Raw genomic sequence first — 17780 nt, forward strand, 5'->3', positions numbered from 1 at the left:
CAAGTCACTCATGAATGTGAAATATGTGCTGCGATCAAGCGAGCGACACGAGTAAAATCTCCCTGGAATAGAGGGCGGTGGCTGGGTTTTCGATACGGTGAGGCCTGGCAGATTGACTATATTGGGCCACTGCCACGAACACGCCAAGGCAAGCGCTACATACTCACCATGGTGGAAGCAACTACTGGTTGGCTAGAGACATTTCCTGTAAACCATGCCACTGCCCGAAACACCATCCTAGGCCTTGAAAGACAAATTTTATGGCGACATGGTACCCCAGAAAGGATTGAATCAGACAATGGAACTCATTTTCGAAATAACGTCATAAGCTCATGGGCAAAGAAACATGGTATTGAGTGGGTGTATCACATCCCCTATCACCCACAAGCCTCTGGAAAGATCGAGAGATATAATGGACTGTTAAAGACTATGTTGAGGGCATTAGGTAATGGGGCATGGAAGCACTGGGATACAAATTTAGCAGAAGCCACTTGGCTGATTAATACCAGAGGATCTGCTAACCGTCCTGGTCCTGCCCAAACGAAACCCCTACATACTGTGGGAGGAGACAAGGTCCCTGTAGTACACATGGGAAAGTGGCTGGGGAAGGCGGTGTGGATTGCTCCTCCCATGGGAAAAGGCAAACCCATTTCTGGGATTGTCTTCGCTCAGGGACCTGGGTGTACTTGGTGGGTAATGCGGAAGGATGGGGAGACCCGGTGTGTGCCTCAAGGAGATTTAACCTTGGGGTAAAATAATCTGTAATGTGAGTTGTACGTTTTAGGAAGTAATGTAGAAGGAATGACCCAAACCAACGAAGAGCAAGTTTCACAAGGAGCCAGATGAATGCAACAACAGCCCGAAGCAAGCCGGTGTTGGTGCCCAACAACTGAACCTGAACAGCCATCCTGACAGATTGGGCCCAAGTCATAGTCGGTTCATGAACATCTGGAGGAGCAGAGGAAGCTCATGGAACGGAAGAGTAACATCCATCTATTAAAGGACTGGAGATTATAGTTAATAAGAACTAAATACAATGAAACGGTTATAAAATATATACATATATGTATTAAAGTGTGTGGAGCATGAGCATGACACAAATGGTATGGAATAAGGGGTGGAGATTGTATTGGGTCTAGCTGAGATGGAGTTAATTCTCCCCACAGCAGCCCTCATGGTGCTGTGCTGTGTATTGGTAGCTAGCAAACTGTTGATAACACACCAGTGTTTTGGCTACTACTGAGTAGTGCCAGCACACATCAAGGCTGTCTTTCCAACATTTCTTTTTCCCCAGCAGCACGCTGGGGGTGGGCAAGATCTTGGGAGGGGACACAGCTAGGACAGCTGACCCAAACTGACCAAAGAGATATTCCATACCATATGACGTCTGCTCAGCAATAAGAAACTGAGAATAGGGGGAGGAACAGGGCGGGGGCATTCGTTGTTTTTTTTTTACAATGTTTGTCTTCCGGAGTAAGGGGTACGCATACTGAAGCCCTACTTCCCAGGAAGTGGCCGAACATCGCCTGCTGATGGGAAGTAGAGAATAATCTTTTGCTTTTTGCTTTGCTTCCGCGCGCGGCTTTTTTGCTTTAGCTACATTAAACTGCCTTTATCTCGACCCACGAGTTTGGGGTTGTTTTTTTTTTCCATCCTCCTTTCTCCCCTCCCTGCCTTACTGAAGAGGGGAGTGATAGAGCGGCTCTGGTGGGCACCTGGCCCCCAGCCAGGCTCAACCCACCACACAAACGCAGGAACAGGTTGCTCAAGTTGTTGAATCTCCATCCTTGGAAATACCTGGAAATTGTGTGGTTATGGCCTGGAGCAACCTGAGCAACCTTGGCGTAAGGAGATGACTTATATGATGTCTAGAGGTCCCTTCCAAACTAAATTATGATTTTGTGATTGTATGTCCAGTAATATGGCCTTACTAACTCCCTTTAAAACTATGGAGATTCTTCTCTTCTAGCCTCTTATCTTCTAATCAAAGCTGTCCTCTTAACTGCTTCAAAAAGAATGCTCATGAGAATGCTCTGGTTATACAGGGTGGTGCTGGAGCATTCAGACTTCGTTTCAGGGTTGGGGTTTTTTTCATGTCAATGCCTATTACATCTTCAGATACCAGTTGTTTGGTTTTTTTTTTTTCATAAGTTCCTTAAGAGAATTTCTGAGTTGGTGTAACTGCAGTCAGAGAGCGCATCCCTAGCCAACACCTTAATTCTAATGCTGTGTTAAAAAGGTCTACAATGTCTTGTTATTGATCCCGCCTGCATTTTAGAGACACTGTTACATCAACTTAAACTGCAGTTAGTCTTGCTTGCTATGTTTGTATGGCTAAGTTTTGCCTTAACCATACAGAATTTAGAAGTAAATGATGGGGTTTTTTCTCAATTTTGAAACTCAAGCAGTCAAGCAACAGTGAAAAATATAAGAAGCTTTCTTTTTGTTTTTTCCTTGTTGTTGTCTAGGTCTTGTGCATCCCTTAAGTGCAGCAGAGGATGAAAAATATAAATATTTCTTAGAAGCCATCTTATTTTCTTTCCTTATTTCCAGCTAACATCTGTCTTTAAAAGGGGGGAAGGAAGGAAAAATTAAGGAAGTTTCCATAGACCTGTTGCAATCGGCATTCTCTGGGCTTTTTCTGTTACTCATTCATGAGCAAATCAGACTAGAGAAATTACATTTATAATAGGGGATGGGGGGAAACAACCACAAACCAAACACACAAAAAACAGAGATGCAAACTTCTGACTTTACAGATGGCTGTTTTTCTTAATTATATGGTGAACAGTTTAGAAATACCTAATTGGTCATGCTTGACAAGTAATAGCAGTTTTTCCAAGATAAACAAATGTTCGCATTTTTCATACTTAATCAGAGAGTTTATGTGCAAAAATGACCAAATGTATCATCTATTCTAAGCCTCCTATGTTATTTTGTAATAAACCACCATCTGTACTTTGATTTTACAGAATCTGTGTGTGATGACCACAGAATCTGATTACATGGCAGATGGGTTTGGGGAAGAAACTAGATTTTAATATTTATTTATTTATGTTGAAGTAAAATCTCCCTTCATTAATTTAGAGATGGCCCCCAAAGCAAGTTTATTTTGGTTTTATCTGGCAGGTAGTGCTCTGAATACTCAATAATCGTCTTGCTTTTCCTTTCCTGTGTCTTACAAACTCATAGATGTTACTTGATGAGTGTATTACAGCGTGCGACATTGTGCATTTGATTCTGTGCTGTATGTTTGCCTGTCGCGTGTTTATTTTCTGAGTTATTAAAGTTTTAGTGAATGAGTTTGTCCATTACATTCAAGATATTAATTTAGTCGTATGCCGAGAGCTTGGCAATTTAGCATTTTTTCCTAGTTGCTTGTTTTATGAAACTTCATAATTCTGCAAGTTTTGTCCTATTGAGTAAATACGTTTTGCAATAACTATTCTTTATGCGCTTTTTTGGTGAACACTTCTTCTTTCACACCAAATAGTATTTCTGGCTTTTGTTGTTTAGAACATTTTTGCAACATGCTCCCAGATGAAGCTGTGCCCGGAGGGAGGTCCGCAGCAGAGCGGGGTGTGGTACAGCTGTGTCCCGGCGCCCCATGGGTCAAAGCGTGATCCTTCTCCCTTCCTCCTCGGAATTGCTCCAGCCACGTCTCCAAGTCACGCACCATGCAAATGCACCACGTGCAATTTAAGAGCATTTAGGTAGGAAGGCAGTAAGGAATACTGAATGCAATCCAAAATCACACCTTTACCCTATTTCTCAATAACTTCTCCATTTAGAAAAAAATCTTAGCTATCTCAAAGCAAATAATCTGAAAGATTACCTCCCCTCTGCTCCCTCCCCCCTCCCTGCCTTCCGCTGATCCCTACCCCAAATCCTGGAAAAGTGGAATATTGTCAGTGAAACTGGGAGGATAGTCAGCAGCAAGCTCTCAGCTACTCTGAAAAAACATTTGGTGACCTGATAGTCACTTACACTCTTTCGGCACATTTTTTTCTAGTCTTTCTTCCTGATTGTTCTCAGCTTAGCCTTTAAGGGTTGCTCTGTCTAAATTGTGCTCCTTAGGCTGCCTTGAGCATGCTGCACTTAGGCCACTCTTACTATCTACTCTTCATGCTTTCAGGGAAGACAGCTAACACTGGGATAAATGTTAACAAGATTCCATGTGATTAAGAATTGTGGTCAACGGAGAGTCCCAAATGGGGATAATCTCGGCCTGAATGATCATGAGAATGTAATTTTTTCCACTGTCATGAGCTAATTTAAGCTAATTCAGATGGTGTGAAATGACAAGATCGGAGTGGAAAAGTATTTTACCATGTTACTAGATTTAGAGCAACTTCCAGTTGGGCTGAGTTTTGAGAAGCAGTCTATTTCCAGGCTACTGCAAGAGCATCTGCTCTTGCATCTCGTGCCTTAGAGATTTGCTATTTTAGTAATAGTGGATATGAAGAAGAGAGGAAAACTGTCATTGAAGATACTCCCAAAATACTTATGACGATAGCCGGAGATGCTTCATTCTGTACTGGTTGTAGATGGGGGTTTTTCTTTGTTTTTCCTTCCCCCCCCCACCTCCTCCTCCCCTGTGGTTGTGAGTTTGCTGTTAGAACTGGGTTGGGTTAGTTGGGTATTCACAGCTCCAAATAATTGTTAGGATAACAGCTTTTATTAGGAAACAAAAGAAGAAAGATTAATTATGCTTCCTAAATACTCCTCCCCGTGAGGGCTGCACGCCCAGTTTGCGCTGCAGGTGGGAATGCCCCATTCTGATGGACTGAAGACGAAGCACCAGGAGAAAAAAAGTTACGAAAATCTCTGTCCATCTGCGCACTTCTTTCCAATTGCCCTAGGGGCAGGAGGCCTCTAAATCTTGGGAGTATAAAAACTTGAAAAGATGTGCTTCAGATACATGCTCAGAAAAATAGAAATACATTTATATACACTTCATGAGTTTACTAAATGTTGAGAACTGGCTTGAACTAATTTCATGAGAATAGGCTCTCTCCCAAAATCGTTGGTACCTACTGTTCCAGGTCATGCTGGAACAGCTACAAGCATAAGCTTCGTTGTGATATTTCAGCACTTTTGCTTCCAATCTCAGCTTGAATCAGGGAGTATAAATATATGCAAAATGGAAATTGGCTGTTAAAAAAGTGTCTTGGTTTGCTTGGGTTTTTTTGAAAGCTTTTAAAGTTCAGTTTGGACTTGTTTCAATTTATGGGCTAGAACTTGTGTTGCTGTTTATGACATAAAAAATTGTGGTTTTCTCTTTAACATATAGAACTGAAATAAAATATAGAATGAAATATTGTATGAAAATATTTGAATATTGTTGAACTTTGATAATGTGAAATTCAGTATTTCCCAAATCAACAAAGAAAAAAAATATGTAGGAAATAGTAGTGTAGTAGGAAAATAAAAGTAAGATGAAAAGAGAAAAATCCTAAACAGATGATGTGCAATAAGTGTAACAGGCCGATTCATGTACTGGCTGAACCTCATTAAGATCATTGGCTTTTTCTTCACGCATAAGGCTACTTGCAAAGAACTGCTGTAGATTTGAAATCCAAGTTCTGTATCCACTGTATTCCATTAGTAACTTGAAAGGAGTTTAAACAATTTAATGTTATCATTTTAAATCTTTGGGATTAGGCAAACTGTTCCCAAGTGGATTAAAACCATTGAGCATCATTTAGATGTCTATCAAAACTTGAAACACTGAGGAAAATGCCAGAGGACCGACCAAAAGCACTGTTGTGCTGATATACACTAGAAAAGCTTCAATGTGATCAACTTGATAAAGATTGAACAGTTAGCTTGACTTGTTGGATAGTATTACAGATATACCCTTTTTAGATGTAATAAGTAAAGGAAATTAGTGTGATTAATATCTATCACAGTTCGGAGAGGTGATTCCTGCTTAACACATTTGTTAGTGTTTTTGGTGAGATTGTAAGTTGACAGACGCAAATGTTGACGTTGACTTCTGCAAATCATTTGAGATTTGAGTTAGTCTTGCATGCCATTTTTGATTTAAAAATTACTACTGTAGAATATCAATTTACCTCCATAAAGTGGATTTTTCATAGGTATTATAACAGGAAATCTTCCTCCAACGATGTGTTTCCAGTTAGATCCCTCAACAGTCTATTCTTAGTCCCATTAAATCCAGTATCTTCCACACTGATTTATATAATATATAAAAACAATTATATGTAATTGTAATTCATCACATTGAAATTGGTGCGACAATAAACAAAAATAAGTATGTACCAGCTGAACTATATTCTTTGGTAATGTAGACCCAAACAAATAATATGTCCAAATACAAAGTCATATATCTCAAAAAAAAAAAAAATATAAGTAGTCATTTTTGTGTGATATGAACAGTTATAAAATGAAAGTGATTTAGGGCATCATGTGTTTATGTGTATATATGTGTGTAATCATGATATGCATTATATGCATTTTATGAAATAAGATGTAGCTAACTGAACATAATCTTTAGGAGTACAAACAGGGGCATGTCAAATGGAAGACAGCAAAGATACTTCATCGTACATGACAGGTAAGACAATTACTAAAGAGTTCATGGACAACCACCACAGTTTTGAGATCAGATTGCAAAATTAAAGAGAACTATAAAAAAAAAAAAAAGCCGGGGTGATGGGGGTGTGGGAAGCCTTAGTGCCTGTCCAAAGTGTTTAGATCTGTTTAGTATTGCAAAGAGTTATGTTTAGTCTTGATCAGTAATTACAAATGTTGATGTCCTTGTGGACGGAAACTTCTTTACGAAGTTTCTGAGAGTCAAGAGATGAGGGGTAGGGTAAGAGAAGAGTTAACAAGATCCATAGATGGTCTGCTTTTTGGGAGATGACGCTAGACAAAATAAAACTGGAAATCAACAATTATTTTTCCATAATGAGAAAAAGTAGTCTGGAATAAACCAGGGATGCATTGGAATATTTTGAAGTCTTCAAGACCTTGCTTATTTCTGAAATACTGTCTCAAGGTAAAATATAAGTTGTCAACTATATAGAAAATGTTGTGTGATTCACCTGAGCAATCTTAAGATTTTCAGGTCCCAATCGATGTATATTCTGAGTTAGTTAAAAAAAAAAATAAACCCCACAGCAAAACCTCAGAATGCAATTCTGTGAAAATATTAAATAAGAAGCACAGATATACTCAGAAGGTAAAGAAGATGTAATAGGTTTCTGTTTTTCTCGTGAACTTTGAAAAAAAATATTAAAATGTAGCTTAGAATCACAAAGTGAAAGTACAATTACAGATCAGAATCACAATTCTACCTAGCACAATAAACCCCCCCTATTTCTGGAAAGGAAGTAATCTTGACCAAAAGTACTCTAGGTTCGTTCTTGGGATAAATTAATATTCTGCAATGAGCAAGTATTTATGAACTTGAAATGTGTTTGTGTTTCCTTGAAGAGGACTCTTAATTTCCAGTTTGCTTGATAAAGCTATTTATACTATAGGTCCTTTGCACTTATTTAGCCTGGGTATTTTCATTTGACGGAAATAAATAAGAGCTGGAATTTTTTTAACGGCAAATCACTTGAGACAAGTAATTTTGCCTCTTAAGGGGAAAATGAAAAAAATGCGTTCACAGACTCTTCCACTCTTGCCATCGATCCTTGACCCTAGCAGTCTTTTAAAGCAAAGAGGGTGAGATCCTGAGCTGAGCCCCTCGGAGGTGCAGTGTAAGTCCCACAGCACAGGGAGATGATGCAGGCCAAGGCTGTCGGTTCTACAGCAGGAGACCAGAACCCCACGTACCTGCCTTTGAGACACTCATGAAGTGATCTGAGCTGACAAGAAATCCAGCAGGGTTAAATCTCCCTGATTTCATCAGTAGCATTCAATTAAATCAAGACAATCCTCTTTCCTAAAAAAAAAAATTAAAAAAAAAAAAATAAAAAAAATTTCTACAGAAAAGATATACTACTTGCATTAGTTGTACCCTGGAACTGGGCAAAGTCCACATAAGACAAAGGCGAGATTTTCGTCATGGAGCATCCTTGTCCCTGTGTAAAATCCGTTGACTGTTCAGGTGTCACTACAAGAACTCTGGGTCTGTAGTCCATGGTAGGTAGGCAGCCTTGGGCAGCTTTTCATCATTTCATGCATTTCATTAAAGGAAAGAGCAGTAGTTGCTGCCTTTTGCTTTGATCTAGTCATACCAGTTGCACTATTATTCATATTACTATCCATAACTTTGTGTTTTATTTTTAAATATTTTATCTGCAGAATCAGAAACTTCGGATATGATAATGACTCCCAAACTGGCCTGTTGTTCAGTGTGACACAGAAAGAGATCTACAAAAAGACATCTCTGCTCCAAAGCTCACATAGCTGTGGGCCAAAGCTAATAAACCCTGCCTTCAGCAGCAGAGGATTCTCAGCAGTGCGCTCTGTGGTGAATAAGGAATTTCATAGAGGATCCCAACGCTGTCTTCTCTCAATGGGTCTTTCCTTGTGTTTTCACATCAGAGGGTATAAGGTGCAGTTCAGGTATGTGAGTATTAATTATATGGTTGCACCATGGATCTAATTGACAGTAGCTGCTGCTTCTCATATTTGTCTGTGAAAATAGGTCACAGTACAAGCTTTGTAGGTTACCTCTATTTTCAGGGTTGCCACATTATGTTCCTGATTCTCGCTACTGTGACAACAGTTGTTCTAGATTAAGACATCTTTAAGCATTAATATATCTTAAATACCAGTCTCTCCTGCTGTTAGTGTTCATCTGATAGTTTCCCAACTGTTGTTTCCAAGCTGAGAGATTTTCCTGTGGTGCTTAAAGCCCTGCCACACAGCGTACCATGAGATCGTGCCTGAAAGTGGCTCCCTTTTTTCGAATGTTAGAATCATACAAGCTGAGAGATGTCATCATTTCCCAGTTCTTATTTCTGTAGAGAGTAAATAATAAATCAGTAGACAACCCTGACAGATTTTTAGTGGTACATATATATTGTCGTCAAAGTTTCACCGAGTTCGCTGGAGCAATGATAGCCTACCCAGATGATGATCTGTTCCCAGTAATGGAAACACGACAGGCTACTGCAACCGATACGTTCATTTTGCTGTTGCTGTGCAGTCTCAGCAAATGTGACTTACAAGAACGTGGGGATGAAAGGTTCCTTAGGTCAAGTACAGCTACGTGTTAGGGTGGGATTCTGTTGCCTGAGCACAGATGTGTAGTGAGTGACATTGTAGATGCCCTGGGGTGTCCAAGACATCCGCGTCAGGCTGGCCAAAATGTCACAGGCCTGACAAGCAACCTGCATTCTTCTAGAGCCGAAGTCGAATACACTTTAGGATATCTAAAACAATAATAAATATTTCCTAAATTCATATAAAATATATAGGTTGGTATAAAAACCTTCATTCCATTCTCAGAATTTTTTCTACAGTTTCTCTATTTTCATGAGCTCTCTATTGCTCTGTGCTCAAAATCAAAGTCCTAAGTTTAACAAACAAAACACCAAAACCAACAGACTTTGGCCTCTTCCACCCCTATACAGGGTGTTCAAGATTCCAGAAATTTACGAATCAAAGAAAATATGTCATGCAAGATAATTCTTCTTTGTAAACCTCAGAAATCTATGCTATCACAGATCTGACTTTTTAGCTATTACTAACTCATAGAATTAGTCTTTGACAAAGCCACAGATGGCTACCAATATTTTATTCTTTTCCAAAAATCTGAATATAGTTTCCTTGTTCAGTATTCCTATTCCTGTCCTTGGGTTTTACTGCTATAAGCATTGTTGTTTTGTAAAAACATCGTGGCTGATAATGTAAAAGCTGCTCACAGATGATTTTTATCATCTATTTTTTTTTTTTTTAACCCAATGTTTTAAAGAGAACTTGCCTTGGACCAAAAGCTTGCCTTCTGTAAACTTTCAAATCTTGTTAAAAATTAAGTTCTGAATTCTTCTAATGAGAAAGTATGTTCTGTCCTATATATTTGTTACTTAATGTAAAGAAAAATGAATGTTTCTGCTGACTGAACCAGACACGGTCTGAACCAGACATTGTCTTGATGGTATTTTCATACATCATTTTGTACTTTCATATATCACTTTGTAGTTTCCAATATTATTTGTACTTTCAAACATATTTTGTGTGGTTTTTGGCAGATAAAGGTTCAAGGTCATTCTGAAATTCTGCTTTTCTATTCTGCGTAGCACAGAATTTATGTAGTGAATAGTTCCCTCTTACTAATTGCAGTCATTTATTTTCAACGTTTCTGTCTTGTAAAGCCTAGTTCAAATTTTATTTTTTTAGGAGAAACAGAGCGTTGCAAATACATTTTGATGCTGTATATCTGTATGAGATGGGAGCTGTATGTGTGCCTGGATTTTAAATCTATGATTGCCCTACTTAATAAGGTAATTTGGAAAAGGATTGTCTCTTACTAATGGTTTGTGCTAGTCTAGCACAATATGTCCTGGTCTTTGACTTGGCTATGAAGGTGCTATACAAATAAGTGACAATAACGACGTTTTAAAGCTGCACGTCTTGCTGAACTTAACCTGTAACATCCCATTTCTTTGGACACAAGGCCAAGCTCTTCTGCACTAAATCAATTCTTCCTCTCGTTTGAGCCTTCTTAAAATTCTTCATGCAGATTGCCAGTTAAGTCATTACAAGGACATATCCCAGAGTTTTAGGCATTTGAAGGAGCACCAGGGAATAGGGGAAACTTGGTTCTTGCCTTGCTATATTTTTATTTACTGATCTTCTGTTTAGTGCACTTAATTTATGTCAGATAAATCACTTGAATTCTTTTCAAAGATCAAGTGGGGAAAATGTCATAGCATTAAGCATAAGTATCCATTTTTTCCTAAAGGTCTTGCTGTCCCTAGGTGCATGCATGTAGAAGGTTTTTGGAGACAAGCACATACCTTTTATTTTGAACTCTTGTAGTCTGCTTTTTACAATATTACAACCTTGTTTATGTTTGGAACCAATTTACACAAGTGAAGATTAGCTACTTTAGTTAAAATAAAGATCGCCGAGATTAGCAGTTGAACAAGAGATATCTGTATCTCTGCAGCTGAAAATGTAGATTGCTGTTTTCTCCCTATTGTCAAGACTGAAGTCACCAGGTGGTGCTATTACATAGTATTGCAAGATGTTCTTCTGTAATTTGTTTAAAAAATTTTTTTTTTTAATTTTTTCCCCAGAAAGTGCCGTATAATCCCTTTGCCTTATGGTTGAAAGAAGCTATAACAGCACACTGACAGGTGGATTTTTGTTAGGGAGCATAGAAGGACATTGTGGGAGGTGGGCATTGGTGGCTAAGGTGGTCTTCCTCTAAAACAGTATGATTTGCATGCTGGTTGTGGTTGTCTTTGCTCCTGGTCTGGAATAATACCTAACTTGATAAGACAGGCATCGCTTTTTCTTTGGCCCCTTGAACCACAAGGAAAACAAAATAAAACTTTGCATTAGGTCAACAGTTGTGTTAGGAAGAGAAAACAGATATCAGAAGGATAACTATGCTATTTTTTGCATGGCAAATAATATCTTGACTTTTGGGGTGGGGGGTTATCCCTTTAAGAAAGTCTTTATGATTAGTTTCCTTCTTTCATTGGATTACATTAGAGAGAATAACCATTATAGTAACTATTCATGCAGATGACATTGATTTAGATTTTTTATCAGCAAAACCAGTTGAAATCATACAAAGGTAAGTTGGAAAAAAAAAAAAAAAAAGGGTAAATAGTCATTATCTGCCAGTACATGCTGTAGCATAATAGAGTGATAAAGAAAAATACCTTAATGGGAAGGTAGCCATCTGGAGTTTAAAAGAATAATGATTCAATCTGCTTCGAAAGATTCAGCAACTTTAACATAAAAAGTCTTGTTAGTGACTGAGATGAGGCTATTTCATCACCCTATACATGGAATGCAGATGGTGCTGCTTACCTTACCTCATTAGCATTTTAAGTAATAGCAAAGAAAATAATGTAAAGAGAATCTGATTTGGGGGAAAAAAGTTTTCCTGGTAACTATTAATATTTATATAGCTCAGACAGGTGGGTGCATTTCTTTTTTTCCAGGATAGGCTTTATTTTTGAAAGAACTTCTGGTGATGGTTTTCCTGCTTTGAGATTTAACGGCCACGTTATGTCTCTGCAAAGTTGAATGCTGTCACTTTTAAGAATACCTAAAATTAATGGTGTAGTTGCATGATGATCAATATGAATAATGTCCCTCTTTTCTGCAAGTTTTTAAGTAATTTTTCTAATGGTTAACGTCTTTCTACTTGGTGATTTTGGTAGGAATGAAAAAAGTAGCTTATTTATGCCAAAATCTTTTCTTGGAGGATATTTAAACTTGATTTGAAATATCATTCAGCTAAGCTGTAGAAATAGACAATTATTTATACTTTAAATATAATTTCAAAATATCTTAAAATTATTCTAGATATGTAACAATTGCCTACGTCAGAAAGAATAAGAACTTATATTTTCTATTTTTCAGAATTATTTTGTGGTGTTCTTTTTTATTAATTAGTTATGATAAAGCTTGACAGTTAATGTAATTTAGGAAATGGCTATGTTGGGTGGACTGGGACACTGCTCAAATGCAAAAGCATTCTTGGGAGAAATCACCTTTTTTTTTTTTTTTTAATTTGCCTGACCTATTAAACAATTTCTCATATGGGTAATAATAAATAAAAAAGGTTATTGCTATCTTTAACAGTTTAATATTGTCTTCATATATGTAGCATTGAAGAAAATAATTCATGAATTATATTTCTGTGTTACACTAGATTACTCTCACTAAAATGTAATTTTAATAGTTCACATCATTTTCATTAACCTCTTGCTACTTTATTCATCTCCATTAGAGAAACACTGTACAAACAAACCAACAGAAAAGCATAAACATTCTAGAGGCAGAAATGAGTAGGAAGTCACGTAAGAAAGGACAGATTTCAATGAGAGCAAATCTTCACTTTTTTTTTTTTTTTGCTGTTATCCAGTTCTGCCTGAGCATTTCTTGCTATTAACTGCATCTCCATATTGCCTTCCCTGTGAGGAACTTGAAAACAGTCTTATGGTTGCAATGCTAAGAGGTTCTTAGAAGGTATGAAAATAAGCACAGCTTTGAGGAACGTTTCGATCTCAGACTGATTTTTACAGTGCTGTTATTCTGCTGGCATCACTAGACTTTCCCGTTTCCAACCTTACATTTACATCATGAAAACTGAGTCAGGTTCTCTGAATCCTAGAAAATGTTTCCCTTTTGATGATTAAGTCATTGTTTTTTTTAAAAAAAACCCTATTACAACGCTAGTTTTCAAAATGTCAAGCCTTATTTTGAACCGTATTCCTGAGTTTTATGCTACAACGCTTTGTTCTGAACATTGATGATGTGTGACTCAGAAATCATATCCTACGAGGATTTTAATGAGGAGGTTGGCAAAGTGAAAGTGCATCGCAGGAAAAAAAGGAATGCTCGCTGAATAGGAGGGCAGTTATATTTACACATGCTCTTTAGCTGTCTGAACACAGAAAACAGGTAAGATTATAAACACCTGGTTTTTGCCAATTTATTATTTTAATCTCTAGATAAATACACAGTTCAAGATGTCACAAATATGTTTTTCATCCAGAGAACACCTGGGAGACTTGTCCTGTTGGGAAGTGCTCCAAATCTTTTGGATTTAAAGAAAAAAAGTTGAAATATAAGAATAGTATTTCATATATGTAATAACTTGAAATCTCTCTCTATCCTACGAGAACAGAAGAGGCCTTAAAATGAAGGACTTGTACGGACTTTGGGCTTAAAGGGCCCCTAGAAGATACCCCTTCTAGAGGCATCTAGAAGGAAGGAGGTAAAACCTCCAGCTTTATGTACCTTCATTTGTATTGCTGATTGTTTATCAAGGCCAGACCTTCCTGAGAATACCAGGATATGGGACTATCAGCTATGGAGTTAGTCTCTGTTGAGATAATCAAATCATTTAATTAGTCATATTAATTAATACAGTTAAAAGATAATATCTATTTTATATCACTGTTTAAGTAGAAAAATGCTGTATTACTTATACTGAATAAAATGGTGAATCAATAAATTTATGTGCAAAATTAAGATCTTAAAAAACAGAACAGAAAAGAAAACTTCCCCAAAGATTTAGTCTGTCTTTCTAAATAGTAAGAATGAAGGAATAGTTAGATAAAATTTTAGAAAGTTAATTGATATTGGCTCCTGATTATCAGAGGATAAAATGCAAAGAACTTCATAAACTTAATACACATATCACTAAGAAAGTTACACATTATAGTATTTCTGAACTGGAGAAAGAACAACTAAAGAATAAATATTAAACTAAAAGAAAAACTACCATAAAAAGGGGGGCTTTTTAGTTATGATAACAAAACAGATGACAAATGACAATATGCATGTTAATGAACACGAATCAATTTATGTTCTTGAATCTACTTTGAAGGACATCGCATCAAGAATGCGTCTCAGAACAAATGACAACCACCTGACAGTAGTCCTTTCCCTGGAGGGAATTCATATCTAAAACACCAGAAGTATTTGTGAAAAACAAAAGAATTTACCATATGAATCAAAATTAGGCAAGGAGAAAAACTCAGATGTGATGAAATTACTTTCAATGAAAACAGGAAAAAAAGAAAGCTAGCTGGGGATGAGAAACATCTTGAAATTCACAAAAGAAGAACAGTCTGAGTTTTCGTGGAATTCAGTTTATACTTTTACTTTTTCAAGGCTGAAGATGGATCTAGCTGGTTTATATTGATCCTGTGTGACATTAAAGCAAGACGAAAATGTATTTTTTTCTTACTTTTTCCCCCCCCTTTTTTATGGTACTATTTTTTAAAGTCCTAAAGAGAGATTTTTTAAAAAAAAAAAGAAAGTAATAAAAAGATGCAAACTTGTCAATACTTAGGTTCATTTTGTTCTTTACCGATGTGCAGTCCCATGGACTGCAAAGGAATACCTGTGTTTTCAATCAAACGCTCATGTAGATAACTGCGGTATCAGTGATTTAATCTGTGTAGTTCACTAATGGAAAATTCACTCAGAATACAGATTTTATTTTTTTTTAATAAGTAAAGGTACTACTACCATTACATGTCAGTCTTGTGTCGACATGTGCAGTGAATATACAATTACTGACAACATCTAGGAATGAATTGTGCTTGTATAGCACTCTACGGTATCTGGCACTATTTACGGTGCTTGCAGTCCACAGCCATGCTGGAAAACCCTGGCATCCAGCTTTCATTGTTCCTTTCCACCGATGCAGTAGGTGCCGTTCATCTTCTAATCAGCTGCCTCGGATAAGCAGCCGGATCCTCTAGTCTTAAACCTAAATGGAGTTTTATGGGCGGCTTCAGGAGGCTTAGCCAGGTAATTATGAATTCAGGACCAAGTCTAAAATACCTGTAGAAAAATTGGTTAGGGATGTTGAGTTGGATCGTACGCTCCTGTCGATGTAGCAATAATACATTAAGTTAAATAACTGCAATATACTTTTGTGTTTGAAACGGTTTCCTAGAACAAATATCCATTCGTTACTCTGTCTTGCTTTTGTGCATATTTGAAATGTGAAGATCTTCAGAGGAATAAGGCTTTTTTTTTTTTTTCCTCCCTTCTTTTCAAGCAGGGGTGGTCTGTGTACCGAAGCGCACAAGCTGTTTTCATGTTCTCTCAAGTAAATCATAATATGATGGGTGAAACAACAGGTGTTCAATTCATAATTGCCCCAGTGAAAATAATTTATCATCTGAGCACAACTCCCACTAGGGAGCTCAGAACATTTACTGTATTTGTTATCGTAGCGGAAGAAAAACCTTACAAAATATATAGATATCTATGCTACATTCAGGTTTGCCTGGATATAGCCCGTCTTGTGAGCTTTTAATTTGTGTGTTATATATGTTGATAAATATATAGAAAATATATAATAAATATTTTTCAGAATGACTTAGGAGCCTTAAGACCAAGTTTCAGCTGACTACTATGACTCGGAAGAGGATTAAGCTTTACTTCCTTCAGACCTGCTCTGATTCTGACTTCTATGTTGATTGATAGAGAAAACGAGTTTTTTGAGGTATGCTTTGGCCCTAGAGCCAAGATTGAATAATTAATTATGATATAATATGTTTATAGGTTTCTGTGAGCAAGGTAGAGCTGAAATAAGGAAATGGAAAGGACTGTGTTTCTGCCTTAAGAACTGAGACCAACTGACAAGATCGAGATTAAGATGTCTTCCCTTGAATTACTGGAAGCTAATTTACAAATCTAGATCCAAGCTCTTTTCTCCAAATAAATAGTGAGAGGAGCATTTGGAATAGGGACAGCTTACAAAAAAAAAGCTTCCTGTTAAGATGTTCAAAAGTTACATCTGGCTTCAAGTTTCAATTTATTAGTTCAGTGTCGTGCTGAGGCTAATAATTTTTGGTTTCAAGAAGGCTGGTATCTGGTTTACTTAGAACATAAGCAGAATAGGCTCACGTTTGCCTGTCAGACTCTATATATCCACGTTAGACATCTTGAAATCAGTATCCTATACAAGTTTTGGCAAGTGTAGCTTTTCTGCGTCATTAGCGAGCTTGCTAAGTCAGTACTGCAGCAGTACTTTCAGTATCAGCGGTGATGCGTTAATCCTTTGCGAAGATCAGCACCTGGGGTGGGGAGCACTTAAATATCTTGTTTAAACTTTTATTTTGAATCGCTAAGCAAGATTTACCTTGTGCAGAACTCTGTGCTGGCATCCTGAATGTGTGTGAGCTTCACAGCATATATTTGAATTTGGCGCTTAGTGTGAAGGTATACGCTGGAAGAACTGACTTCCATTTTATAGTTCCTAAGGGATGCTAACCATGAACGCTCTCTGCTAGCTTTGTGAGGCTTCAAAGTGCTCAATAACTTCAGTATTACGCTGTTAGTGTGAACTCTATGGGGATAGATTTGTCATTCATAACCCATTAAGATTTTGTGTACTATGCGTTTGTTTCCTTTTAGGATTTACTTACGCTTTGCTATTAAATATAAATATATAAGCAAAAGTAAAAAAGGAAGGTATAACTTTAAGTTGCTGTGATCATGGACACACTCTTTGTGAGATTATAAAGCATTTATTCTCTGTAATTCTCATTTATATTGGTTGGGTTCTCAGGGTAATTTGCATGCTATATTGCAATTATTCTACTAGGAATTGCTTTGATGGTAAAATTTAAAATTAATGTATTTATTCAGGTCAGAAACAGAATCAGCAATCTCCAAAATTTATGCTGATAAAAATTGTTTTTAATTTAATTAGAGCCGTATGAGCTAAAAATATCTATATTGATATGTGCATACATTGAGATGTGCTTTGGTATAGTTATAGGTGATTGTCTTTTAACTTCTTTCAGTCTTTTAACTCTCTTAAAGTCCCATTAAGGTATGAATGCTGAGAAACTAGATTGACCATAGAGAAAGTAGAGATTAAGAAAGAGAATACATGTATATTTTTTTCTATTTTGTTTCTATTTACTTTTATTTATCTGGTTTCCAAGATGCCATTAAAATGTTGCTGCTCTGTATAGGAATGAGGTCTTGTACAAGGTGTGGCTGAAGAAGCGAAAATGACCTTACCTCACAAGACAACAAGGTACCATAGATGAGAGGTACTTTAAAATGTCAAAAAAAAAAAAAATCTACTTCCACAAAACCTGAGAAACACTTTAATTCAAGATTTGCTGTGTGGT

At 37.1% G+C, this 17780-nt stretch overlaps 1 long non-coding RNA gene across 2 annotated transcripts in view; it reads left to right on the top strand.

The window, feature by feature from the left end:
• LOC129206125 (uncharacterized) overlaps window positions 1–17700 on the top strand; it is a 34364-nt gene extending 16664 nt beyond the window's left edge. For both annotated transcript variants that reach the window (XR_008577006.1, XR_008577007.1), the window contains exons 3-8: window positions 3517–3713; window positions 6521–6580; window positions 8281–8544; window positions 10324–10427; window positions 16007–16138; window positions 17619–17700. This is a non-coding gene — a long non-coding RNA (uncharacterized LOC129206125). The remainder of the gene's footprint in view (window positions 1–3516; window positions 3714–6520; window positions 6581–8280; window positions 8545–10323; window positions 10428–16006; window positions 16139–17618) is intronic.
• The last annotated feature ends 80 nt before the right edge of the window (window positions 17701–17780 follow it).

This window comes from Grus americana, chromosome 4, assembly GCF_028858705.1.
Source record: "Grus americana isolate bGruAme1 chromosome 4, bGruAme1.mat, whole genome shotgun sequence".
NCBI lineage: Eukaryota > Metazoa > Chordata > Aves > Gruiformes > Gruidae > Grus > Grus americana.